At 46.5% G+C, this 12,090-nt stretch overlaps 1 non-coding gene across 1 annotated transcript; it reads left to right on the top strand.

The window, feature by feature from the left end:
• The first annotated feature begins 389 nt into the window (after window positions 1-389).
• LOC130854616 (5S ribosomal RNA) lies at window positions 390-508 on the top strand. Its single transcript, XR_009054070.1, has one exon. It is a non-coding gene; the product is annotated as a 5S ribosomal RNA (ribosomal RNA).
• The last annotated feature ends 11,582 nt before the right edge of the window (window positions 509-12,090 follow it).

Genomic DNA, 12,090 nt, shown 5'->3' with positions numbered 1-12,090 from the left:
CGGGTGGTCTCGGCAGGGCCAAGGGGCGGGGCCGACGCGCCGGTGGCTCCCAGTGGCTTCGGGCAAGTTGCTGACGGGCTGGCGCGGCGGCCGGCACGCAGGCTGGGCTCCAGAGGACCGCGGGCGCAGGGCCCCGCCGCCTCCGGGGCCACGGCCCCTGTGAGCAGCGCGCGCGATCGGGGCCGGGGCGCCGAGGCGCGGGCCACGGGCCTGCAGCGGGGCGCCCCGACACCTCCGCCCCAACCGGCCGCCCGGGGCCCCTGCTCCCCTGCCTGGGCGGGGCAGCGGGGCCCTGCCGGGGGCCACCCCCGGCTGCCCCGCGCGTGCGCGCAGGCGCAGGCGAAGCAGCGACGCGCGGGCTCTTGAGGCCGCGGGCGGCCCCCGCCTCCGTCTACGGCCATACCACCCTGAACGCGCCCGATCTCGTCTGATCTCGGAAGCTAAGCAGGGTCGGGCCTGGTTAGTACTTGGATGGGAGACCGCCTGGGAATACCGGGTGCTGTAGGCTTTTTGCCTGCTCCCCGCAGCTGGCCCCGCGCCCTCCGGGCCGTCCCGCGCCTCTGCGCTCAGCCGGGGGTCGCGCTCCCTGGCGCGCCGGCGGACTTCCAATACAGCCACATCCCAGCCCCTGGAGCCCAAAGCCCCAGCCCCTCCCTTGCTGGGGGGCCGGGACCCCGCCCCCCGCCCCCCGCCCCCGCCCCCGCCCCCGCCGCGGGCCCTGGTTCGCTCCCTCGTGGCCCGCCAGCCCCTCGACGCTCACCCGGCCGCGCCCCGCAGCCGGCGCAGCCACCTGTCTGCCTGTGTGTGCGCCTCTCCTCAGCTCCCTCCAGAGGAAGCACCCCTCCCCGGCGACCCCGTGTCGCCCCCGGGGAGGGCGGGGCACGCGGGGCCGCATACCGGGCCCGCAGGCCCAGCAGGGGCCCGGGCCCGGGCTCGCCGGCTGTCGCGGGGGGGCACGGGTGGTCTCGGCAGGGCCAAGGGGCGGGGCCGACGCGCCGGTGGCTCCCAGTGGCTTTGGGCAAGTTGGTCAAGGGCCTGGTGGCCGGCCTGGAAGACAGCTGCATCCCAGTGTTTGGAGGCCTCAGGTTAGGTCTAGCTTTTCATCTGTACGTTTTCTGCTTTTTCTTCCTCTGCCACGGTTGATTTCTTTCCCACTTCCTGTTCCGTGTTTTGACTCGGTTTATTTTCCCAGCGACTGAAGCCCCATCAATGGAAGTAAGTTTCTTGTAGGTATCTGTCCCTAGTTAGTGGAGTGCGTGGGTACCCGCTTACCTCTGTGCCATTGGACCTCGCATTTCCCGCCACTCTTAGTTTATGGTTTTCCCGTTGGTCATTAGAATCCTCCACTCCGATGAATGGTTTTAATGGGTTGCAGACATTTTTTCTCGTGTAGAAAATCATTTTGCAGCTGTGATAGGAAAATTTCAATAGTTTTGTGTCTGATAAGGTCAACTGTAGTAGATCGAGTGTCGTTTGTGCAGATGTGTTTTTTATCACAGTAATGAATTGCTGCAGGCACGGTTATTTGTTTAGTTTATTTTCAGAATTATATGTAGCCCCCCAATTTCAATTTGGGATGAAAAGAATTTGCAAATATGTCTAGTCCATCGTTGGTATTTTAAATTTTTTTCTATAATTACAAATAAGAAATATTTGTCCATGGTTTTCTTAACTCAGACTTCTCTCTAAGTTATTCAAATCCTGTCAAAATGCCTCTGAATTCTGTTTGGGGCGTTATTTTTGTATGAAGACTAATAGATGGAAAGAATCACCGAGAAATCATACTTCTATTGCACAGGTTTCATCCTACGACCCAGTGATGCCTGGAGAAGCTGCAGATGTAGAGTGGTCTAGTGGCAGTGGGTGTTATGGAGTCTGGTGGAGGTACTACTGCATGCATCCCAGCTGTTTAGTTCCTTTGTCGGCTTTTCAGCAAGTTACTTCACTTGGAACCATTTTATAAAACATGTTTAGGCATAATGATCATGATTGTAAAAGCATTGATTCTGTATTCTGTCCCTTTATCCATGCCCTTTGCAATGTGATTTTACTGCTGCTTCTGTAAAAAAGGTTGGAGAGGCTGAAATCTGTTCCCCTAAACTTTGGATCAAGGCTGGCCTTATGTGCTCTGGCCAGAGTAATGCAGTAGGTATAACCTTGTCAGTTTTGGGCCTAGGCTCAAAATGTCTCGAATGTTCTGCCTTTTCTTTCACAACCCTGCTCTCCATGAGAAAACGTCCATGTTGGCCTGCTGGAGGACATCCAGGTGCCCAGCTATCAGCCAGCTCACCCCCCAGAAGCAGAGCACCCTGGTCGACCAGCAGCCGGCCACACACTCACTTTGGTGCCTGGCTGAAACCAGAAACGTGGCCCAGCTGAGCTAAACCCACAATGTTGACTAGTTCAACCATGCGCTAGTTAAGCTTTGGGGTGGTTTGTTATGCAACAATAGCCAATTAATATGCACATGCATTGCAAGCAGGATGCCAGAATTCAAGGACAGGCTAATTACAAGTTTTCTGGCAAACATAAGGCACCCTATAAATGCTGATTTTCTTTTCCCCTTATTTAAGGTTGGATCCCTTGAATTATACACAAACACATGTAGACTGGTGCTTAAATGCACATAGTACCCCACAGCACAGGGGGAATCAGATAATCACAGCCTGACCACTAGGACCCAAGGTTGCATTGCAAAATAAGAGGTTTGTCTTTAATCTACTCCCTGGAAATCTAAATTCTGGAGGCCCAGCAGTGGACATATCTGAAGACACAAGTTCCCACCCCGTGGAGCCCCACCTTCCTGTCACTGATCTCTGGAAATGGGGAATGGGCCCATGCCAAGAAGCAATTGGGAAGCAGTGGTCTACTTTCAGAAACTTGCTGCTTGCACCCTCCCACTCCCTCTTGAGACACTGTCTGTCCCCTTCTTGGGCCTAAGGAAAGATGCTGGTTTAATTTTCAAATAAGATACACTCACTTTAGCAGCATGCTATGAGTGACAGTTGTTTTGCCCGGGGCTGTGGAAGCAGCCCTGAAGACACTGTCCTCGTCTTCAAGTCCTTTATGTTTACAGAGCTTCTCACAGATTGGCTGCAGGTGCCTATATTTCCTTTTTTTTTTTTAATAGCTTCTTTTTTTCTGGAGTGCTTAAAGAACAAAGCCATGATGAATTCTGAAGCGTTCAGAAACCACAGGATTTTTTTTCCTGTGGCTGACCAGCATTTTTAACTTTCTAGTATCAGAAATACCAATTGCAGGCCACGGCTGGGAAAAAAGAACATAAGGAATTGAGTCTGGAGTCAAACTGCTCCTAATTTTGACAGGCATGTGCATTTACCAAAGAGGGATGTGACTCCCAACAACTCTGATAAGTTCCCAAGACTTGGCCCACAGCAAGGATCTGACTGTAATACAATCCCCTGTGCTGTCACTGATGATCATATGGGTCTGAGCACGTTGAATCCAGGGCAAAGCAAACTTCACACTCTTTAGTGAAAGCAAGCACGATGGCCAAGAGCAACTGGCTCAAGGCAACTTCGTTTCCTTTGCAGTGAACAACAGGGAGAGAAGCCCAACCTCTAGATAAGATTGTTTTGGTGGTGGCTCAGGACTGTGACTGAGTTCAAGAGGAAAAAAGGAGATGAAATCCACATTTTAATTGTGACAAAACATGTCACTGAAAAAATTCCAGACCCTAAATCCATGTATAAATCATTGTGGTAATTTGAAATGCAAAGAAATATGGCATGAGTCACTTATGCATTTCTTTTCTCCTGCCCCCTTTTAAAAAAATTTAAAGCTCCTAAGTACATAGGTACTCTTCAGGAAGAAGAAGCCAAAAGCTCCTGTTGACATGAATGTGAAATATTTTATTGAAAAATTTGAGTTTTTTTTACTTTCTATTTTGTCTGCATTGCTAACTTTAGACACCAAAGATATAGAATTCTACATCTCACATATTGCACTTTTGCAAAAAATCAGAATGTCAAAAGCTTTATTTCTTCAGTTGTTGATCAACGATTGCAATTTGCCCATTTGGTGCAGAATACACTTCCAGGAACTGTGGGGAAATGGAAAAGAACTAACAAATACTGTTCCTATGAGATGCTGAGTCCCCTGATGGCAGGGACAGGGTGATATTTTATCTCTGTTCCATGGCATAGTGTGTCATGCAGCAGGCACTTAAGAGGGTGTTGACTGAATAAATGAGTACTTCCAGCAGGCCTGCAGGCCGAATACAGGCCCTCCCTGAAGCCCTGCACGGTGCACACACGGTTGCTGCGTTTGCACCAAATTCCTTCCTGAGCATTAGCTGTCATCATGCTCCCAGTCCTTGCTCCCTGCCGCTGAGGGGGCAACAAGGCCTTGAGGGCCAGCGACTCCAGGTGTTGGAGGTTTATGACCTTTTGATCCTATCTCATCACCCTCTTTCCTTCCCTCCGACTCTGGGCCCAAGCACGTGAACCTTTTCTTCTGCCTTTCACTGCTCACAGTTGTGATAATTCTGCTTCATGCAGCACCCCTCTTTCCTCTCAGTGATTTTTGTCCCCTTCCTTCAGTAAAATAAGTCTTCTACTCTCTGCTTCATTCACGTTCACTTGGGAACCCAAATTCACCCCATAGCTTGGTATTCCCATTCCTGTAAGTCAGCCTACAATGAGAATCAGGGCCGTCCACCTCCAGAGATCACAAGAGTAGCGGAAAGCACTTTAAGATCTCCAGGGTAATCTTTCTTTCTCATTTCCTTCTAACTAAACTATTTTTTCTCAAGCATCAGCACTCAAGATAAAAAAATTTTAATATTATTATGATAGCCATATAAAGGAATGAAGTACTGATGTTGCCAAAAAATCGTTGTAGTTAGCGTCTAGGGAGTGGATTCATGATCTCGGAAGGAAAAGAATTTCTCCTCAGGATCAATAACAAGCCGTCACTCAGGTAAGAGTAGTAAAGTAGCAGTTTATTAGGAAGAGAATACAAACAGCTTCTGGCACAGACACCAGCAGAGGCTAAAGAAAGACCCACCCACAGTCTGTAAATCCCATGGTTATATACCTTTTTCTAAGAGTTAATTATAGTTCTGACATTAGTTCACAAAATTCATTGTTTCTTCATGAATTCACAGACATTCAGATAATCATCAAGGAAAGAGCTTTACAATTCAGTGATCGTCTACCTCTAACAACTACCCTGGTTCCATTGACTCCATCAAGAAAAAGGGTCATAAATTCCAAGACATATGGAATGTATACAACTGGGCCCATATATTTTTCCTAACTTCGTGTTTTTTTTCTGCTTAAGCTTATCATAAGCTTATCACTGACACAACTTGGATGACTTTGAAGACATTATGGTGAGTGAAAGAAGCTGGTCATAAAAGTCCACATATTACAGGATTCCATTTATGTGAAATGTCCAGTACAGGGAAATCTACAGAGACAAAAGTAGCTTAGTGGTTGCTCAGGGCTGGGGGAGGGGGAGGAGGGGAACAGGAGGGTGATAGCTAAAGGTTTCTTTGTGAGGTGATAAAAATGTTCTAAAATTGTGGTGATGGCTGTACATACATGTGAGCCATACACTGAGTTCAGTGTACGGAAACCACTGAACTATACACTTTAACTGCACAAAGTGTACTGTATGTGAATTGTAGCCCAATAAAATTGTTTTAAAAAATTATGATATTTTATACATATAAAATTTTATATTATGTATATAAATATACGTGTGTGTATGTATATATATATGCATACACATACATATATACTCACAAAATGAAGATAAAATAAAAACCCTGTACCTTTCACTGGCTTAATCAAGCTTTACCACCACCTTTGAAGCTGTCTACATAGCTCTTCCCAAATATAACCCTTTGCTTCTCCAAATAGGAAAATTATTCACCTGAAGTTTAAAAACATTTATTACTCCTTTCACCTTCAATGCAGTTTTACTACATATGTATGTACCTCTAAGTAATTCAAGGGTGAGTCCAAAATTACCAGCACTCCGGTTATATTAAAACTTCTATAAATTCTACAACCAGAGTGCAGATAATTTTGGACTCACCCTCGTATTTTGTAGGATTTGAAACTTTCTATAAATGTATATGCTATATATACTTCTGTAACTTGTTTTTCCTTCAACACCATATTTCTGAGAGCCTTCCATGATTTAAATAGTTTCTTATTCAATTCTATGTACCATTTCCTTATTAACCTCTAAACTGAAGATACTAAAACCTACCTCAAAGAAAATTCTTGTAAGACAGTGAATATAAAGTGCTTATAGCAGTGCCACACCCATTACAGGTATTCCATAGTATACTGGGTTTGCCAAAACGTTCGTGGTGTAACATCTTACAGAAAAACCCAAACAAATGTTTTGGCCAACCCAATATATCTATTGTTATATTATTATACACATACAATATAATAGCAATTGTTCCTTTGTGAATGTATGTTATTTTATCGAGTGCATTATGCATTAATAGTTTTCAAGCTATAGTAATATCTGAGTTACACAGACCTTTGGGAAATGTCTCATTCTAGATATTTGAAGTTTCTGGAGCTAAGATTTAAATTTTTTATATACCAATTTGTTTCTAAACACGTTTTAAAATTTAACCTAAAAGGATGAGCTTTATAAAACAATTTCAGCCACTTCTAAATTCCTTTCTAAACTTATGAATATGTGTGACACAGTTTTAATCAGACTGTGTAAACAATTTTGTGTTCTTTTAAAATACTCCTTCATTTACATAGTCCATGTATTGATACAGCCCACAGAGTGGCCATTTTTAATGTTTGTGTGCTTTGTGGATTTCCATACCAATCACAGTAACAACAGCCAAGGAGAGAAGAAGCAATCTGGCTCTGAGCCCTTGCCAGAACTTCTGGGATCCCAAGTCCTTGCTCAGGATGGATCATATATTCTTCTAGGGCTGTTAACCTTTTCCACTGCAGCTGCTGGTGCCAGTTTCCACCCTGCCTGCTATTGCAGGGCAGTTGTTATCCTGTCTGCCAATACCAGCCCATTTGTGGTGGCTGCCTGGCTCTGTGCTGAAAAGGATTGTGAGGCCAAGTTCAGGCTCAGCGGGATGGAGCCCTCTGATTTACTACCAGCGACTGCATCAGCTCCATTTCCAAGCACCGCCTCCCTTCCCTGCTGCTCCCAGTCATGATGAAATGACATTAAATGACTCCAGGGCAGTGCTGAGTTTCAGTGAACAGGACTTGGGCACTCAGCGAGATTCCCAGTCAAAGAGCTCAATCTTTTCATCTTCACTGCATATATATGATTACCATATATTTACAAACACAGGTATTTATACATACTGTGTTTATTTGGGACTTGCACCTCAACCCAGGAATGTATTTAAAAGAATATTGAAATATTTTTGAGGAGTGGATCATTAACTTCCCTGTTTCTGTTATTTCTAATTTTATTGCACTATGGCTCAGAAATGTAATGTGTAAAATTTTTGTCCTTTTCACTAAGTATATCCTGTTTTCAGAATATGACCAAAGGTAAATTTATTTCTTTGCAAGGCTGTTGGATCAGTTGTTTTAAATTCATTTTGTTACTGTTGTGGTCCAAGCACGGGTTGGAAAAGAATTTCCAGACAAAAGGCACAATGCAAGGAATTAGAGTTTATTAGAGAGAAGGGAGTCTGCAAGAACAGTGGGCCGACTTCCTGGTAGCTAGGGAAAGTCGGCCCTGAGCATGGGTTGCTTGCCTGTTTTCATAGCCAGGGAACCTGCAGTTATCTGATGACTGGGCAGAGAATGTGTACTTTTAGTGTGCTGAGTGGGAGAAAAATGGGGCAAACATCTTTCCTTATGTGGGATGGGCAAGGGACATGGCAAGCTGCTTGGGAAACTTTTGGGACATCACAATTGTTGCATTGTACAGAGTGACAAGAGTCCTGTAACTCTTTGTTCTGGCAATATTGGCTCTTTGAGACTATCCTGTTGTTGGTCCTTGGAGCACACCACGTTCTCCCCTCTCTTTATTTAGAGAGCCAATACTTTGGCCCTATTGGATACTCTGCTTATGTCTGTCTATCTGCCTAACTCCCTCTCAGGTGTTCAGGACCCCTTTTGTAAGGGAAAAGGGTAATGACCTCTCTGGCTGCTTCCTGCTGGGCAGGGGCATCCTAGGGCCCTGGGTTATCATCACCTGCTCTCTGTAGGGTACACCTAGGGAGGGGTGGGGGCGCCATGGAACCTGATGGCAGCTTCTTCAAGTGTTGTCCCGGTGTTGGCTGGCCGATATTCTTGTTGCATTACCATTTGGAGGCTTATTGGTTGTATCCTAGAAGAGAAAAACTTAACGAGGTTAAAAATACATGGTCCAAAAATCAGTAGAAGTATGAAGACTGCTCTAGGGCCTAGGAAAGGGGCTAGCCAGGACCAGATATTAGTCTTGAAGTCCCACCAGTCGGATCCCCCTGAGGCTTCTTTCGTATAAAACCCACTAGCTCTTTTAATATCACAAATTTTGCCTGATTGGTTGACCAAAAAATTGCATTCCTCCTTTAACATTGCACAGGTCCCACCTTGGTTAGCTGTTAGTAAGTCTAAAGCTCTCCTATTCTGTAAAACCACTCCTGCTAGAGAATTTATCTGTTCTCGTAGAGTGTTATTTGAGCTGCTAGGTTAGTAATCTGTTGCATGAGCTTGAGAGAGAGCTGTCAGGCAGTAAAAATAGAGTTTAGGAGTCCTGTTGAGCCTGTTCCCATACCAAAGATAATCCCTAGGATTGATATTACAGTGAGGGCTGCCCGCTTCCAGTCATGTGATTGACAGCATAAGGGAAGTGGGACACTGTCATTTAGAAACTTGGGAATAATGTATGTAAAGGTACAAGTCCCCGTCTGGTTGGCTGGAAGACATAAATAGAGGAAATAGGTGCGACCTGTAGAATCCAAGCAGACGTCTAAAGTGATGTTGAAGTAGGGTTTCCCTAAATGGGTACAGGAAAGTTTTATGCCCTCATAAGGTGGTAGCTAAAGTCATGCCAGCTAAGGGGGAGAGGCAAGCAATCTTTGAGGGATAGCAGGGAAAGGTATAATCTCAGTTTGAAGAAGGAATAGTAGGGTTCCGCCCTATGTCATAGTCCTCAGATGTCTTGAGTTTTCTGCAGCCTTCTTGTTTAATATTAGAGGGTTGGAACCAAAAATTGTGGTTCTGAGAGGGACAGTTTGGGGACGGGGTGGGGCAGAAAGAGGTCCCAAAATTGCTAGTTTGTGTCCAATCGGTAGTGATATTAGGAGACTTGGGGAAGTAAATGTAGAAAGGGGAATCAAAATAATAAGCATGAAGATGGTTTGCTTTGTCGTCGGTTATCAGGGAAACCCATGACCGGTGTGTCTCTATTGCTGACTTGGTCAGATATTTCTTGAGGGCTCGATTGGCTCTTTCCACCTTGCCTGACACCTGAAGATGCCATGCTAAATGAAGATAACTGATGTGGAGGGCCTTGCTGACCCCTTGGGTTAGACTTGAAATGATGGTGGGGCCACTGTCTGATTGTAAATAGCATGGTAGCCTGAATCAGGGTATGATATGTTCCACGAGAGCAGTGGTAACCTCGGATGCTCTCTCGGTGTTAGTAGGGAAGGCCTCTGTCCATCCCGCGGAGGTGTCCACCATGACTAGCAGATAGTTGAAGGCTTTACAAGAGGGCATGTGGGTGAAATCTATCCGCCAGTCTTCTCCTGGTTGGTTCCCTTGCCTTTGGATAGGATGGAATAGCGGCAGGAGGGGCGGGGGAGCTGTTTATAGCCCCCTCTGGGTTGGCCTGGCATATAGATTGGAGTGTGGAGAGGATTCCTTTTCCTGTGAATATTGTCCCTTCCAGTCTGTAGAGGGAATTGGGTCCTAAATGGGCATCCTGATGAAGGTGGTTTAGAATCTTCCATTGGGAGGCTTCTGGTAAAAGAAGTTTGGTGTCTGGGCTTTGTAGCCACCCCTCAGGGGTGAGAGTGAACCCACGGTTTTGTCCCTCTTTAAGTTCTGATGGTGAGTACCATGGGGGTGAAGACTCTAAACCTAGGATCAAGGGGGCCTGTAGGATATTTTGGGTGGCCCTTTTGGCCTCTCTATCTGCCATATTATTTCCTTTAGTTATGTCTGATGGGTCCTTTTGGTGTGTCCTGCAGTGGATGAGAGCTACTTCCTTAGGGGATTTTATGGCCTCCAATAGGTCCAGGACTTCTGTTTCATGCTTGACTGGGGTGGTATGTGTGGTTACTAGGCCCGTTTCCTTCCAAGAGGCCTCATGAGCATGGACTACATGGAAGGTGTATGCTGAGTCTGTGTAAATGTTAATTTGCAGTCCTGTGCCGAATCGGAGTGTTCTAGTTAGTGCTTTAAGCTCTGCTTTCTGAGCAGAGGAAGTTACCCCATGGAGTGGGCCTGACTCTATTACCCCTATTAAACTGGCTATTGCATATCCTGAAACATTTTGACCTTCTTGAATAGGACTGTTGCCCTCCATAAACCATTCTGCATCTGGATTGGGTAAATGTATATATTGTAGATCTGGTCTTGCACTGTAGGCATGATCAATAATTTCTAGATAGGAATGTAGTAGAGGGGTGTCATGATTTGGGTTGGGCAAGACAGTGGCGGGGTTTACAGTGGTGGTGTCCCATACTTCTGGGGAACTTGGCGGAGGATATGGGATGGGACTTAGAGTAGGCTTCGTGGTGGCTGTTAAGGCCATATTTACTGGAGTAAATGATAAAGTAGCTTTAAGTTTTGTTAAAAGGTCTCGGCCTAACAGAGGTGTAGGACAGGCCAGGAGGCCTAGGAAAGAATGTGTGAATAGAGCATTTTCAAGAGAACAAGGTAAGGGAGCTGTGAAATGGCCATAAGAGGGTTGTCCATCTATCCCTGTTAGGAGGATCGAGGAATGGTGAGTGGGAGAAGAGAAGGAAGTCAGGGCTGAGTGAGTAGCCCCAGTGCCAATCAGAAAGGTTATAGTAACCCCTGCCACACCCAGGGTTACCCGCAGCTCCTGCATTCTTATGGGGAACACAGGGGCCTGCATATAGAGCCCCAGGCACCTTCAGTCATCCACATTCAGGAGCTCCAGCTCTAAAGCATAATCTGGTTCCTGTTCCTGAGAGGCAGCCACCACCACCAGGGGCAACTGGCCTTCGTTTTGGCCCAGGGGGCCGGGTCCTGAATTACCCCAGTTGTTGGGTGGCTCTGGCTTTGGCCTACCCACTTGAGGGCAGGAGGGACAACTCCTTTTCCAATGGCCCTTTTGGCGACAGTAAGGGCATGGGGTATCAGGTGGTGGGGTGTGGCAGCTCCCGACAATGTGCCCCTGCTGACCGCACTGGTAGCAGGTCAATAGCAGTCTCTGAGAAGAGGGAGGGATTCCCATGGGTCCCTGTCATGGGAGGGACGGAGTAATGGCAAGGGGCACACACTGAGCACGTCCTTTTAGTTTTTCTTCCTTTCTTGTTCTCGCCTATTCCTGGAAACCTCCTCCCTGTTGTTAAAGACGTTAAAGGCCGTGTCGAGTGGGACAGAGAATGGGGTCTGTGGGCCCTGTTCTAAGTTCCATAATTTTTCTTATGTCAGGGGATGCCCGACTTATAAAGTGAACTGCAAGTGTAGTCTGACCTTCAGGGGTCTCAGGGTCTAGGTTGGTGTATTTCCTCATAGCCTCTGCCAATCGGGCCTGAAAAAGGGCCAGATTCTCAGAGGACTCTTGTGTAACTTCTCTGAGTTTATTATAATTGACAGGTTTGATGACTGCCTTTTTCATACCTTCTAGTAGGCAGGTAATCATGTAATTTCTCCTGGTGAGCCCTCCTGCTGGCCCATTTTCATTTGCTTGATATTTCCACCCTGGGTCTGTCCGTGGGACTCCTTCTGCCCCTGTTCAGTTCTCATTAGGAATTTGGGCATAGGCCTCGTCTGCTCAGGCCTGAGCCAAGGCCCAGATCCTGGTTCTTTCTTCATGTGCACAGCAGGTAGTTAGGAGTATATGAATATCTTACCAGGTAGGTCAAAGGCAAGGGCCTGAAATTCCCTGATAAAAGTGGAAGGGGTCCTGGCTAAAGGAGTCTAG

This window comes from Hippopotamus amphibius, chromosome 5 (genome assembly GCF_030028045.1).
Source record: "Hippopotamus amphibius kiboko isolate mHipAmp2 chromosome 5, mHipAmp2.hap2, whole genome shotgun sequence".
Taxonomy (NCBI): domain Eukaryota; kingdom Metazoa; phylum Chordata; class Mammalia; order Artiodactyla; family Hippopotamidae; genus Hippopotamus; species Hippopotamus amphibius.
Note: the sequence above shows the minus strand (reverse complement) of the source record. Positions and strands in the feature narration are given on the sequence as shown.